At 43.5% G+C, this 16,855-nt stretch overlaps 1 protein-coding gene across 1 annotated transcript in view; it reads left to right on the forward strand.

Moving 5' to 3' along the window:
* Nucleotides 1-507: 507 nt before the first annotated feature.
* LRRK2 (leucine rich repeat kinase 2) overlaps nucleotides 508-16,855 on the forward strand; it is a 247,136-nt gene continuing 230,788 nt past the window's right edge. The window contains exon 1 of the mRNA XM_088480191.1: nucleotides 508-562. The gene's annotated coding sequence lies outside the window, so the exon portion shown is untranslated. The remainder of the gene's footprint in view (nucleotides 563-16,855) is intronic.

Consider the following 16,855-nt stretch of genomic DNA (forward strand, 5'->3'; position numbering starts at 1 on the left):
CAAAGGAAATTCTCACCGTGTTCCACTTAGCGTAGAACCGGCCCTGGCAGTATAGAAACTTAAAATATATATTTGGGAATTTCCCTATAAGGTTTTGCATAGTACAAGGTAAACTTAAATATTCCTATTGCAGTTTCAACAGTGGGCCCCTGTGGATCATTTATTAACTCAGAGTTCATTAAACTGTGAGTAAAACAAGATTCTAAAATCTGTATATTCTACAAAAGCTTTATAAAGTGTATTGTGTTAAATAATAGTACAATAAGGAACGTTTGTTTTGCACATTAGTACATTGCAAGTAGTTTCCTCATTCTTTTCACAAACTTTGTAATCTTACTGGCAGCAAATCTCGGATGCCATAGAAGTGTCCTGTATATACTGCAGTAATCTACTAACTGTGTGCGCCTGCGGGGGATGTGTCAGCCTGCGCCCCACAGTGACTCTCAGGGGTAGTAACAGCCCCCCCCCCCCACGTCCGTCCGGCGTCCTCTTCCCTCTCCTCTCACACTGTAACATGCAGGCGGAACCGACACTGCCGCCACCAATGAGAGCACAGAGCTCGGTTAGTGACCGCAAATCTATCCAATTACCGCACCGGAATGCCACTGCCGCCGCTGCTGCATGTGGAAGGTATGGGACTGGCAGCATAGCTGGGGTATAACCCGGTGTATGTGTGTAGCTCGGCCGGCGCTGGGGAGAGTGAGAGCACGGAGGAGACGCCGCCACCAGGTTACAATAACAGTCCTTGTTCCAATTGTATGTGCTCCGTAGTTGCGGTGATGTTTGTAGCCTGGCTGCGTGCAGCTGGGGCTCACGGATGTCAGCGGCGCTGTTTACACTCAGCTTCTTTGCAGTTCCAGCCTTGAAGTAGTAATTTATCATTTGTAGGGAAGTCCCCATGAATAATTTCAGCACGTGTTTTGGATAAAATTGTACAAAAAGTTATGTATACGGTATAACTCCATCGTGTTCTGGCTCCATATTATTCTTGATCGATCTATCTCCCAAAAGTGCTTTGGTTTTTGTGACTGTCTACTAAGCTCAGTTTTATGATTAGTTATTTCAAAAGTACCCCTTTCACACTATAAGCAATAACCCGGGTTAATGTGCTGAGTGAAAGGGCCAGGTTGAAATAAGCCATGTCGAGCGACCCGGCATTTCAACCCTGGTCACGAGAAGGGTTGAACGTGTGTTAAACGAGGCTCATGATTTAGGGTGAACTGGTAACCTAGGCAGGGCCGGTGCTAGACTTCTAGGCACCCTAGGCAAAACTTCTGCATGCCCCCATATGATGCCTCCAGTAGTGCGGCCCCTGTAGTGCCCCCAGTAGTAAGGCCCTGTAGTGCGGCCCCTGTAATGTCCCCAGTAGTGCAGCCCCAGGAGTGCCCCTAATAGTAAGGGCTCTGTAGTGCGGCCCCAGGAGTGCCCCCAATAGTAAGGCCTCTGTAATAAGGCCGCGCGCACACACATACATACATACATACATACGCGCACACAAAAAAACCCTCACCTTAAACCAAGCTCCAGTGCCCGCTGCTGTCTGTCCCCGGGGCCCGCTCCTCGGAACTATGGGAATGACGTCACTCCCATAGTGCACTGCGGGACCCGGAAGACGGAGCTCAGGAGTGAGCTCCGTCCTCCGGCTGGTGCCTGGGGGGGCTGGGTAGCAAGGAGGTGGGTGCCGCTGGGGGAGGAGGGGGAGGTAGAGAAGGAGCCGGGTGCCTGCTGGTGACACAATCTCAGCGGGCACCCAGCAAATGGTGGGGGGGGTGATTGGAGAGCCAGGTGCCCTCTAGTAGCCAGCGCCCTAGGAAGCTGCCTAAGCTTGCCTATTGGAAGCGCCGGCCCTGAACCTAGATCGATGCGACTGGGTCACGTTCACTGCATAGGAAGAACCGGCGCTTGGAGATGATCTCATCTCCAAGCGCCTGCTCATCACGTAATGCCGATTACATCATGGACCCAGCATTAGTGCTGGGACGGGCCGCCTGTCTGAATTGGGTCTCAGCCTGGTTGACCCCTGGATGGGCGCGTGAACAAAATCCTGGGTGTGACCAAGAAATCAGATGTAAAAGACGCATTAGTCAGTGGTTCTCACACTCGGTCATCAGGGCCCCAAACAGTTCCTGTTTTCCAGGTCACCTGTGGATCTTTAAATTGTATACAAGAAAGAAGAAAACTATTCCTATATGGGGCACTCATGACCCTCAGTATAAGTAATCCAACAGTAATGTTCACAGCAAGGTTGGGATGTAATAATATTAAAATATAACTTTTAATTATCTAAAATATTGCCAACTAAATTTTATTTAATAAAAACACAAAATGAAAAGTGAAAACAAAGTATTCAATGATCTCAACTCCAGCGTTATCAATAGTCTCACCTCAATGGTTTATCTAAGATTCCAAATATGATAAGTAGTTATATATTGTCACTATATATAATAAACCTCATAAAGGGTCCTCTATTCAGGCCGACTATTATGGACAAAAATATGTGATGTAAATATCATATATTGGTCTGCATGTTGATTAATGACCATGTTGAATATATTTGGTTGGCACAAATTGGGAATATATTAACACAATATAGAACAGTGGTAATGTTGATTTAGTTTGATTACTTGCCTGACTAAATCAATGTAACAATGAATTACTCCTCTGTTATTCCCCGTAAGGGTATTATTGTTGAGATAGTTGCATTACATATATTTAGCAACCTCATCAACTAATACAGAGGTATGTTCAGAATTCTATATATAATTTTTTTTTTCACATTACTCCATGGAATATATAGTATCAATTAATCAGGCATATTATTGTGTGTCAGTCAGATGTTATCTACTGTATAAAAGCAAAAATTTGTCCTTCTGTCTTTCTATACAAATCAACAAAGAAAGAAAAAGAACTCTGGGTGGGGGCACACGGTAGGTGTAGAGATAATTAGGTCAATAATTGCTAATAAAATTTAACTTTTATTATTAGTCTAAAAAAGAGGTACCAGCAATAGTGTCAACATACAGACGAACAAACAAATAAACACAAATATAAATTAGATCAGGGGAGAGATACTTTCCAGAAAGAGATGTATCCTCTCCTGACATGAAAGTAAAAGCTAGGCGAATTAATGAGAGTATTATTTGTATACTGTTAAAGCCACAAATGTATCATATCGCCAAAAACATCACAAACGGGCATGTTAATAAAGCAAATTGTCTATTTGATATAATGGTGTTTGTTCATTTAACTCCCCTCACGGATATATATCACCAATTAACAAATGAAGCTATACCAATAATGGAAAACAGTGTGCTTTTATATCTACATATATCTAGGAATACACCCTAATCGTAAATGTTATATAGGGCTACATATGACCATCAGTATTCTATGAGTAATATGTCTGCAACAATAAATAATCACAGATTCCAATGCACAAATGGTATAGGTATCACTGAAATGACAATGCCATACTGAGACTGAAAATAAAAAGGACCAGCGAACAAAAAATATTATTGAAACAATTAGAATAGTTAACACAGGTCTTGTGCTGCCAAAACAGAGGAAATCTGGTGTGATAATTCCTCACAGTAAAAAATTTGTCCTTCTGTCTTTCTATACAAATCCACAGTTTACAAGCAAAGATCGTGAAATTTTACATACGAGCGTTTAAAACACGGCGGACGCAACTAAAAAAAAAGTGAAATCGAAATTAATTACTGTTAATTTTTAATTAATTAAAAAACACAATTTTTGCTGTACGCTCATTGTGGGGCCTCACTGCATATGGGTAGGGCCTCGGAGCAAGCGTTTTGTTGTCATGATCTTAATGTTTATTTTCGAAGAGCGCTTTAGCAGGCTTTCCCAGCATTCTCAGCTCTCTGACTATACCAAATTACGCAACAACATTGACTTCTTTCTTTTCAACTGTGTCAAAATGATGACTTTACAAGGAACCTGCTGTACTGTGAGCTGCCAAAATATTACACATGGAATGCTTCTCGAAAAGTTTTTATGCGCAAAAAACAGGGAGTTGTTGTAGATGGTCATCCTGGTATCAGAGCAACAGAAGCTCTTGGCCGTGTTTACACTGTACATCCGTCAAATTTTGAATGCTTCTATCTCCGAAGTTTGCTTTACACCATTACAGGTCCTACTTCCTCCGACGACCTTAAGAGGGGTATTCAATATGAAACGTAAACTTCGCTGTCGAAGTTTACGTTTCATATTGGAGCTTTTACCTGGGATAAAGTATCGGGCATGCGCCCGCTTATCCCCGTATTCAATATGAAACCTATGAAAACGGGAGCCTGCGAAGTGGGATTTGCGTTAAATTACGAAATTTTCCTTAAAAAAATTGTAGGACCCCCCTAAAGCTGTAAAAACATGGGGGATCACTATGGGTACCCCCGTTTTAGCCTGCAAATGAAAGTCGGGGATTTAAATAGCCGCAGCAGGTGTTTTTTCCTGACATTGAAGAAGTGTTGCAGAAGAGCACTTAGGTTATTTTTTTCGTTTTTTTTAAGTGGTCCCATCAAATTTGGGGTACATGAAAATGGGTACTAGCATATTTTTATGTCCCTAAAGTAAGTTTTTAAAAATTCTGCAACTATGCACCTGCCGCTAATAGCCTATTCTAGAATTCACCTGCAGCATACTTGCAGAATAGCCCTGAACCTATTTCCCTATCTTTAAACACTTTTTTCCCATTTTTTTTTTACCCCAATTTTTAAATTAATTTTTTGAGGTATCCCTATTTTTTATTTTTTTATTTTTTTTGACACAGTTCTTTTTAAAATGTCATTCCCAGGGGTGCAGGCTATTTTTTTTAAGCCTGCACCCCTAAACCCCTATTCTGCACTTTTTTTCGCCACCTATTCAGTGGTGAAAAGTTATCCCCGTTTTTTTCAAAGACTTTTCGAACCTGCGAAAAGTCTTTGAAATTGAATATAGTGTAAAACTAAAACCTGCGATAATGACGTCATAGGTGCGATATTAACGCAAAAACTGAGTTTTCGCTCCATATTGAATTCCCCTATAGGACTGTTGATGGGGAAGTTTATCACTCTTTTCGTGAGGCCTGCCTAAGGAGAGGTTTGTTGGAGGATGATGTGTAAACAAACATTCTTAAAATCCCGGGCAACGCTGGGTACTCCAGCTAGTTCTTATAATAACATCTGACTGACACACAATAATATGCTTGTTTAATTGATTACTATATATTCTATGGAGTAATGTGAAAATATATATATAGAATGCTGAACATACCTCTGTATTAGTTGATGAGGTTGCTAAATATATGTAATGCAACTATCTCAACAATAATACCCTTACGGGAAATAACAGAGGCGTAATTAATTGTTACATTGATTTAGTCACGCAAGTAATCAAACTAAATCAACATTACCACTGTTCTATACTGTGTTAATTTATTCCCAGTATGTGCCAACCAAATATATTCAACATGGTCATTAATCAACATGCAGACCAATATATGATATTTACATCACATATTTTTGTCCATAATAGTCGGCCTGAATAGAGGACCCTTTATGAGGTTTATTATATATAGTGACAATATATGACTACTTATCATATTTGGAATCTTAGATAAACCATTGAGGTGGGAATATTGATAACGCTGGAGTTTTTGAGTTAATTGAATACTTTTATTTTCACTTTTCACTTTGTGTTTTTATGAAATAAAATTTTGCTGGCAATATTTTAGATAAGTTATTAAAAGTTATATTTTAATATTATTACATCCCAATCTTGCTGTGAACATTACTGTTGGATTACTTAGACTGAGGTTCATGAGTGCCCCATATAGGAATACTTTTCTTCTTTCTTGTATTTGATTGTATCTATTATTCCTGGGTGCACTTCCCTACTGTGATAATTGAAATATACCAGTATACTAGGGAAGGACCAATTTAACTTGATATCTGCGCGGGTATTTTGTTTTGCCGATCTTTAAATTATGACAGTGGGTAATACCCCTGTGCTCCTGCTTGGTGACTTGGAAAATGTGAAATGTTTGGGGCCCTGAGGACCGGGGTTGAGAACCACTGGATCAGGTACATTAGCGTCTCATTACCTAACAGCTCTTCTTTGACAAGTGGCTTTTTAGTATTAATACTAATAAAACTGCTGCAATTATTAAGTATGCGTTCGTGGTGGATATTTTATTTTACTATGAAAATACAGTATTCCCACTATGTACTAAGTGAAACTTGCAGGGACAGTGGTTGTGATAACTGCTCTCCCTGCAAGTTACATCCCTGGTGTTTTGTAGTCTTTCACATTGGTGAAAGACTCCTCTATGGGAATCTGACACAGCACATGCACATAGTGTCAGTTTCCACCGCTGGACGGATGCTGCGGGAGAGAGTTTGGAAGATCTATCCTCTAAGCCTCCATAGGCTTAAAGCAGTTTACACCATCTGAAGATAATGTAAACTAACGTGGCCAAACTCATACCCCTTTCACAACAAGCTTCTGACCTGGGATATTGCTGCGGCAACACAGGTTCTGGCTTGGTGTGAAAGAGTCAACCTGGGTTGTGTGTTCCAGGACGTCGACCCTAGTCACAACAAGGGTCGAACGCGGGACCGACCCGGATACAATGCAGCTTGAAAGGGGACACCTGAGTTATTTGACCTGGGTCAAGTTTAAAACCTGCTCAGTGGCTGTGGATGCAGAGGCCCGACTCAAGAGAGTGACATGCAGGGCAGACACAGGTGCAGTGTGAACTGGGATAACCAGGGAATAACCTGGGCCTGAGCAGCTGTGACATGGGTTGAAATTTTGGGTGAAAAGGGTATCGGAAAAGATTCCATTTTAGGAGTTTGGTATATTGGGGTCAGACCGTAGTCTCCATTGATAATAATGGGCACTGTAATCTGCAGTGCTAATTGTCATTCTGTGAACTCTCCTGCATTAGTACATAGCAGCAAACCATAAAATTATGCAAAAACTGCAGTTTCTACATTCTTTTCAGAAAAAAAAGCTAGATCAATGGGCCTATTTATCAACGAGTTTTATCATATGCAACAAATGATAAACCTTGTTGTGTATGATAAATGGTGCTTAAGACAATCAGCTCCCAACTGTAATTTTTCAAACAGATGACAGGAGCTGCTTGGCTAGAGCACCATTATTATACGCAACAAGTTTTATTACTCGTTCCATATGATAAATAGGCCCCTAAGTGTTCTATTCATAATGCACTGAAAAGCCCTTTTTCAATCCACAAGTGTGAAAATGGGCTTTAAACCACATCAATCTGTTCGGAGAGACGGTTACTGCAGAGAAATGTAAGATTTCATCTGCGATCTCCCTAGTTTACTGCAAACATCGCTTTCCCAAACAGTAGTATGGGAAAAGCAGTCAGTTGGAATTCAGAAAAGAACGGAAAGCTTGACTTTTTTTTCCTTATCTTCATATCTTAACGCCATCTGTGGATGGTGTAATGGAGAGAAAAGCCGTGATGTGTATGTAGTAAGGCATCTTCCTGCTTCTTCCCCTATCATTAAACAGTAAAGTGCATGTGCTGCCTGCAGCTGGACGGTGGGCAAAGACCTGTAACAGAGCCGTAACTAGACTTTTTGGTGCCCTGCGCCAGAAAGAGCATTAGCGCCCCCTATTTTTCAATTGGGGACAAAACGCACCCGAAAAAGGGGCATGGCCTCATGGGGAAGGGCCAGGGAAAAGTTGGGGAGGCCAGGAGATGCTGGGGATGAACTAAGAGGAAGCTACAAGTGAGAATGATTTATAAACAGAAAATTGACAGGCCCGAACAGCGCCCCCCTGTCCTGCGGTGCACTGTGCGGTGGCACAGCTGCACTACCCTAGTTTTGGCCCTCACCTGTAAATACTACATGCGGAGGAATTTTTGCACCACTGGTGGTATCTGTCTTTTGGCATTAATGTTTAATGATCGTGGCTAATCACAATATTTTAATTCTGTCTTCCTACACTGGGATAGGCGCTTCGCGGGGCACTGCTGGAGGGGTGACTGTTACTGAATATCGTGAAAAATTGCCAGATTTTGTCAAGGAGAGGCAAGAGAATTGAAAAATATACACCTCACTATATGACATTTTATGAATAGAGTACTAATTGACTGGCAGTTTGTGTGTCAGTATACTGCAAACTGAATACATTTTTCTTATTGCTTTATTTTGATTTGACCAAGATATTTGTAAACTTTGTATCATCATAATATAAACCTTAGAAAGTGAGTATCGAAAGGAAGTAATGAGTAAGAGGAGATTTGTGATTCACGCATGCAGGGAAAATTATTAAAAGACAGTTTTGTTGGGGAAATACCAAGACTGCTTAAAGAAGAAATGAGAAATACATAGCTTGTAACATAAGCTATTTCATACTCGTACAGCAAATAAATGCTCAGTTTATTGTATATATCTGGCTCAGGATTAATTTCCAATTTGAACTATATTAAAACCCCTCGGAATGCCAGGTCCTGCGAGACTCTGCTAGCGCGTGTCGTCTTTTTTTTTTTTTTGCTGAAAATGCAACTTAGTCGCAATGTGATGCGCACCAGCAGACTGAGCTGATTAATTTGATATGCAACATTTATATATCTGTGTGTGACTGAGGCCCTGATTCAGACCCGGTCGCTCTGACAGTGCGCTCGCTCTGAATCAGGGCCGGGCTTTTTTTTTTTTTTTTTTAGAACAGCCTCCTGGTCGCTCGCATAGCTGTGGGTGACAACCCACAGCTACAGCGAGCGGCCATGACGATGGTCGCGATGGTCAAGACCATCGGGCTTGCGACGAGACCCTTGTGGTAGGGTCTCGTGGCCGCAAACCCCAGAGAGCTTTCGGCTCTAACAGAGCCGGAAGCTCTCCACTGACATCACTTTTGATGTCAGTGGGGCCGCCCCCAAACGAGAGGCGTTCTCCCGTCGCTATCTGGATCTCGTGCATGCGCACGACGGAGCCTGCTCCGTTGTGCACATGCGCTCTGGGCCACCATCGACCCGGTTGCGAGCGCTCAGTGCTTGCGACCGGGTCTGAATAAGGCCCTCAGTCTCTGAATCTGTGAATGTAATGTAGCGGCTGCAGCTTCCGTTGTGCTTCATATACAGACCTGGGTGCACACAGATATACAAGTGTTGCATATCACATTAATCAGCACAGTCTGTTGGTGCGTCCTAGTCACATCACATTGGCAAAAAAACCTAGCAAGGGACCTGACCAGGCTGTTAGAGGACACATACAGATGTTACCCCTATCATAAACAATTATTTTTTTACACCAATCAACAATTTTGACTCTTTTATATAATCAGTGATGATTCTTTATTCAACATATTGGGGTATAGCAAATTGCAGGCGAAATTTAGAAAAACCCTTCGGCACTGGGTTTTTCCAGCAGCTGTGAGGTTTGCTGGGGAGAAAGTCTGTTGCTGTGATTTGTGTAGGAATTATCCCAGTTATTTTCTCGCAGCCTCAGAGCAGGTCTAAATTTTTTTTGTCAGGGACCCCTATAGAACCCGTTAGACCTCAGGTTCTCAAACTCTGTCCTCAGGACCCCAAACAGAGCATGTTTTCCAGGTCTCCTCACAGCAACATAAGTGAAATAATTAGCTCCACCTGTGGATCTATTAAAATGTGTCGGTGAATAATGAATACACCTGTGCACCTGCTGGGTGACCTGGAAACCGTGACCTGTGCGGTCCTGAGGACCGAGTTTGAGAACTACTGCCTTAGACATCCCCCTAAAGCAGTGTTGGCTAACCTTGACACTCCAGCTGTTATGGAACTACATAACCCAGCCTGCACTGCTACAGTTTTGCTATTAGGGCATGCTAAAACTGTGGCAGGGCATGCTGGGATATATAGTTCCACAACAGCTGGAGTGTCAAGGTTAGCCAACACTGCCCTAAAGACTAATTAGCAGGGATGTGCAGTCAGGGTAGGCAATACTCCTGAGACTTTATATAAAATGATCAGAATAATACAAAGAAGATATTTATAACTTATAAACATCTTTTTTGTTTATTGTAATCATTTTTATAATGAACACTGACCAGTTTTGTGGAGCTCCCTGGGACAGCAGGGAGACTATAGATGAGGCAGCAAAAGCTCAGACTCTCTTGTGTACAGTCAGACACTGCTTGCAGAAGAAGAGGTGGGGCCACACTATGGGCAGTAAGCTACACAGAAAGAGAGCTAATAGAGGGTTGCCCCTCAGTATGCGGGGGCATGCCTTGAGTCCTGTTGGATACCTTGGATGTGTCATGTGACCAGGAAGTGCACTGCAGTGTTTAGAGATCGGAACTCAGTTAGCAGCAGCAAGAGAAGACAAAGTGATGCAGGTAGGAGAATGAATGGATACTGTAGCTTAGGGGTACATTTACTAAGATGGACGTTCTATTTAAGAAGTGATGTTGCCCATAGCAACCAATCAGATTCTACTTCTCATTTATCTAGCATCTTCTAAAAGATAATACCTGGAATCTGGTTGCTATGGGCAACTTCACTTGTTAATAGAACTCCCATCTTAGTAAATTTACCCCTTAGTGTAGTGAGGGAGAGTTGTACCCCGTTTACACCAGAGCTAAAACCTGGGTTATTGCAGGGTTAACCTGGGTAGCTCCTTGGTGTAAAAGGGGAAAGGGTTGGATTGCCGGGTCGAGTTACCCGGGAATCCAACCCAGGTAACTTGCAGGGTTTAACACGGGAATAACCCATGAAACCCTGCAGTGTAAACGGCGCGATCCGGGTCAGGGTGACCTGGATTGTGCCACATGCCTGCCGATTGGCCAGCTTCAGTGGTGCTTGGAGATTACATCATCTCCAAGCACCACTGAAGCCGGCCAACACCAGAAAAGCCGGGTCACTGCAGATCCAGCTCCGGTGTGAACAGCGCCGACTCGGGAATATCCTGGGTCGTTGCCGAGGAAATTCCGGGTCTGATCCGGATTGGAACCCTGATCCAACCTCTGGGTCAGATCCGGAATTTCGGTATAAAAGCGGTATAGCAGTGAGTAAGGGGTGAGGCAGGCTCCCAGCACTAAGACCCATCTCTGTGTGCCTCCCCAGCCATTGACCTTACTGCACATCACTGCTAATTAGGCAATTGGAAGTTGCCTATTAGCCTAAATGGTCCAATAACCACATATCATTATTGGTTGTTAAAACCAATAATTGCCTCAATTTACCCCAAATTAATTAAAGCATTTATTTAAACAAAAAAATGACTTCATTTTTTTTAATTGGCCTAAAATTATCCCAAAATCACTTCTACCTTTTTTTTTTTTTGCAATTTTTATTTTATTTATAGCTTGCTTTAAAAAAACAAACAAAAAAACAAGGTGAGCCATTTAATGCATTTTTTAAAAACTATATATTTTTCTTTGTTATGCTGTTTTTTTTTTTTCTTTTTAAATTTCCCTTTATGGTTTTGTCCAAAACAAAAATTGCAACTGATATTTTTCTATTGGATACCACAGGTATCAGGAGTGCATATACCTGCAATAATACAAAATTGGTTGAGATCCCCGCTGTAATTTTTATAAGTGTTTAAGTTGCTACTTTATTTTCTCTTCCTCCACCTTCCCATCTCTCTACCCCACTCCTTCCCCTCTTGCTCCCCCTCCCTCTTCTTTCCTCTCTCCCTTCCTTTTCCTACTCTCTCTCTTCCTCCTTTCTCTTCTCTCTCCCTACCTTCTCTCCCTCCGCCCCCCTCTCTTCTCTCCCTCCCTCCTCTTCCACCTCTCTTTCTTCCTGCCCCCCTCTCTCTCTAACTCCCCCCTCTCTCTCTTCCTCTCCCACCCCTCTTTCCCTCTATTCGTTAGTAAAAATGAAATACGCTGCCAGGAAAAACCAACAAAACCCGGCGGTTTCGCAGAACCGACACTTAATAAATTTCTCTCTTTCTGTTGACAGTGATACTTCTTGGACATTAATCCCTGATGAACACTTCTTTTACAAACTTTCTCTTGTATTATACATACCTCAACAAAAGCTAAAACATATGCCAGTAGAAGCAAAGTGACTTCAGCTTCTGAAAAACTATTTTCAGTTATTCAATTAGTTTAACTAAAATGTCAAATGTAATGAAGCACCTGGAATCTTCAGTGGTAACTACTTAGTAAAATATTTAGAAAGTGGTTAATTTCAAAAGAATAAGATTTCTACTAGCTTCCTGACTGCTGCAATAAATTGTGAAATACTGTAAAGTGCTCATAAAGGAATTCCAAATTAGTTGGCCAGCAAATATGGATACTTGAAGAATTAGGGGTCTATTTACTAAGCCTTGGATGGAGATTCAACTGCCATGTCACAGGCTGAGTTTGAAAAATAACAGTTAAGAGCTGGTTGGCTGGTACTTCATCTCTGTCCACTTTATCTTCATCCAAGGCTAAAGGGGGGCATCCAGTGGCGGGCTGGGCCGGGTGCCATGTGCCCCCGGGCCGCAGCGTCATGCGGGCCGCGGGCCGGTGCAGTCTGTGTCACTGTGACACAGACTGCACCGCGTGTGTAGCGCTGACCGGACGGAGCGCTACACAGCACAAACACACAGCTGCCGGCTCCTGTAATCAGCAGCCGCTGAGAGTCTGTCTGTAAGTGGTTTTTTTTATTTTTTATTAAGTCTCTCTCCACTGGGGGGGGGGCTACTGGGGGCACTACCAGGGGGGTGGATTACTATGGGGGCACTACCAGTGGGGGGATTTCTATGGTGGCACTACCAGTGGGGGGATTACTACTGGGGGCACTACCAGTGGGGGGATTTCTATGGTGGCACTACCAGTGGGGGGATTACTACTGGGGGCACTACCAGGGGGGTGGATTACTACTGGGGGCACTACAAGGGGGGGGACTACTACTACTGGGGGCACTACAAGGGGGGGGGCTACTACTACTGGGGGAACTATAAGGGGGGACTACTACTACTACTGGGGGCACTACAAGGGGGGGCTACTACTGGGGGCACTACAAGGGGAGGGGACTACTACTAGGGGCACTGCATAGGGGGGAGGGGACTACTACTAGGGGCACTACATAGGGGGAGGGGACTACCACTGGGGGCACTGCGAGGGACCACTGCTGGGGGCTCTATATAAAGGGCAATACCGGGGGTACTGCATAGGGGGGAGACTACAACTGGGCCACTATTTAAGGGACATTGCATAAGGGTTACCACTATTGGGGGCACTGCATGGGGGGGTGGACTGCTACTGGTGGCACTGCATAGGCGGTACCACTATTGGGGGCACTATATAAGGGGCTTACTACTGGGGGCACAAGGGGCACTGAACAGGGGGGACCACTACTGGGGGCACAAGGGGCACTGCATAGGGGGGGATCACTACTGGGGGCACTACTGGAGGCCTGCATAAGGGTGTTCTCTCCTGTGGCACACGGGGGCACTGCATATGGGCACTACGACAGGGGGCTGCCCCTAATCTTTATTTTTACCTTACATTAATCCCATATGGACCCGCCTCCTTCCTTAAACACTTGAGGGGGGGCGGCGCCGTAGCACGCACGTTCTTCGGGCACCCTGGCTACATGCTACTCCTCTGCCAGGGCCACCTGCATGCATTTGCCCCCCAGGCTAAAAGTTGCCAGCCAGCCCCTGGGGGCATCCACTACACGATTATAACAGGCGATTGAACGATAACAACGTTGTTATCGTTCAATCGTTTAAAAATTGTTTATAAATTGTGCAGTGTTTGGTCGTTAACGATCAACGATGCGCGCTCCTGCTGGTTGTTTGATCATCTCGTCAGTTGACTGAACATGCAAGTCAATTTCACTTGATCTATTAAAGATCGTTTGCAAATCGTTCAGACTGAAAGATAAAATTTCAAGGGAAAATCGTTTAGAGATTGGACAGGGAGTAGATCGTCTAGTGGATGTGCCCCTTTAGTAAATAGACACCCAAATCCCTGATCAATTCCCTCGGGGGTTTTTACTACAGAAGACGCCACACATTTTTAGAGTGCTCACTGCATTTCATCCATGCCAGAGGGATTTTCTATATCTGTATCTAGGTACCCCACCTTACACTATACTTTCTCCCTCAGTGTCCTCTCATTGACTGCTGGGTTAATTTTTAGCCCCTGAGCAGCCAACAGCAGAAGCACCGTATATATTTCTTAATACTCTTATTAACCCTTCAATACTATTTGGTAAGAGGATTAACAGCAGATGTTGGGGTGTATGCGGGCATGGCTCTTCTTTCACACATCTTATAACCCTGCAAGAAACTAAACACTTGAGATGATATTTGAGAAGCTTTAAGTGTGATTTGGCGATGTACTTTCAATATCACGTCACATTGGCCATATACTATAAGATATGTTGATCCTAATATCTTTAACGCAGTTCTTATGATTTTAATGATCCTGCAGACACACTCTCTCTCCTTTTTTATTCTGTACTTTCATTGACTAGGTACAACGGTGTCCAGAACCCTAGCCAAAAGCAGATGCAGTATTACTTCATACATATCATTGCAAAATCAGATTGGCACCCTAATTGGTCGTCCAATGTCAGATTTACAAATGACCAAAAGCAGATACCAGATTTTGAAGCATATGCATGATTCCTTCAAACTTTTTTTTATCCTGGTATAAATTCTGATCGAGGTACCATTAATGACAATACCAACAGTTTTTTTTTATAAATATATACGTTTGTGCTTATTATATATTGATTGTTATGCTTGATTAGCTGCAAACACAAATATATTTCCTTGTCAGGGGTAACTACCCCCTGCAGATGTGGGTTGTTTTGTAAAGCTGGGTACACACTGAGAGAATGTTGGCACGTTGTGTAGTTTCTGGTTGAATCGGAACGAAATATCAGCCGCATTGCTCAGTGTGTACGGCCAATATGTGCGCTTCCACGGCCGCTTGTGACATCGTCCGGTCGGCCGTGCTGCACGTACAAATGGATGATATTGCAAGAGGCCGCATTGCAGGTAATGAAGGATGGAACGAGGTATTGTTCCGTCGTTCATTATCCTCTTCTGATGTGTACCCATGATTCGATATGTCGGCCCGTTGTCCTGACATCGGCTGGGTACACATCGCTCACTGTGTACCCAGCTTTATACTATAATCCTTACATTTGAAGTATGTCATATTGTGATGAGGATCCAAGGCGATTATTTCACCTATATTTTGGATGAATAGGGTAGAGTCTGCAGTGTCGTAAGGGTTAATTAACCCCTTATTTGTATTGTCTGGGGGGTCCACACCGCACACCCTGCACCCATATTTTCTAATACTTACATCTCCGCAGTCCCCTGCCTGGTGTCTCTGCCCTGCCCAAAATGCCGGAAAATGGCCACTGCGGTCATTTTCCCTACGTTTTGCGCCTGCGCAGTGAGGAAATCGCATGCGCAGTAGACTGCTGCGATTAGTAGTCAGTCTGCTGCCGGCCTTCGGGAAGAGAGGAGGGGGCTCTGGACAGGGGAATGCACACGGGCCCCCTCCTCTCTTAATACTCCCATGATATATATCCTGAGTGGCGAAATCAGTGCATCATCCTAATACCCAGCTTATTTTCATTAATGCAGAGTCAACCTGGGTTGCTGCTAGGTGTAAAAATAAATATGTAATCTCCAAGTGCCGGGAGAAGTGTTCCGCTGTACAAGTGTGCAGTGTGAACGCCACCGATCTGGGAATAACCCGGATCGGCTCCACAGTAGAAAAGGGTCTTTCCTGGATCTGACCTGTTTTAGAACTGTGGGCCTGATTCAAAGCCGCTCGTTCGCTCTGAGCGATGTTCACACAACTGCGCATGAGTATGGGTCATAATGCGCATGCGCAAACCAGTCATTGTGGTCAGAAATCGTGCGCTCGCAAAACAGCGAGGGGCTGCTAATTTGATTGACAGAATGTACCGTTTGTGGGTGGTAACAGGGGAAGGTGCTTGAAAATGGGGGCGTGCCTAATGGTAAAAAGGGCGTTTAATGGGAGTGCATGATTAGTAAAGGAGTGTCATCGACCACGTCACTTGGTTGTCTTTTAGCCTGAACTGCTCGCAGTGATAGCGGTAGGAAAAAGCTACCACAAGCACTGCGAGCAGTTCAGATGCCTTTCGATGTTCCCGATTAATCTAATAAATACCGGAGATGACGTGTGATGCGAACGGCAAAGGGGCGTCTTTACAAAATAGCGAGCGCATTTTTCGCTCGCTCAGACATAGAGGCGTCAACAAACCGCAAAGAGCGAGCGCTCAATTTAAATAGCCGGACCCTTTTTTGGAACGACCGTCCGCAAATAGCGCCCGGGTCTGAATCAGGCCCTGTGTTCCAAATCTCGGGTCAGACCCGGGACGTAGGTGGAAAAGCAGTATAATATATACCTGTTTCTAATGCAAATACAGTATCTAATCATGCTGCAGCAACCGAATGCATAAAGGCATGTAGACATGATCATGTTTCAGTTGTTGATCTATTCATATACAAGAATGGGGAAGAAATGTGATCTAAAGTGATTTTGACCTTAGAATGCTTGTTTATGCCAGACAATGTGTTTTCAGTATCTCAGAAATTGCTGATCTACTGGGACATTTATGTACAACAGTCTATAAAGTTAGAGTATATGGTGCACAAAAAGGAAAAAAAACCCAGAAAAAAACACCCAATGGGCAGCAGTTCCATGAGTGAAAATATCTTGATAATGACAGAGGTCACAGGAGAATGGAATGACTGATCCAAGCTGACAGGAAGACGGCTGTAGTCACAGTACCATGCATTGCACCAATGGTATGCGGAATAGCATTTCTGAATACTGTACACAGCAGTTTGAACATAAGGTTCTCATTTAATACCAAAAAGTCACAGCCGTGGGTTTCTGCTGTGATAAA

The sequence above is a fragment of the Taudactylus pleione genome, unplaced genomic scaffold, assembly GCF_031769625.1.
Source record: "Taudactylus pleione unplaced genomic scaffold, aTauple2 ptg000251l, whole genome shotgun sequence".
Classification (NCBI taxonomy): Eukaryota; Metazoa; Chordata; class Amphibia; order Anura; family Myobatrachidae; genus Taudactylus; species Taudactylus pleione.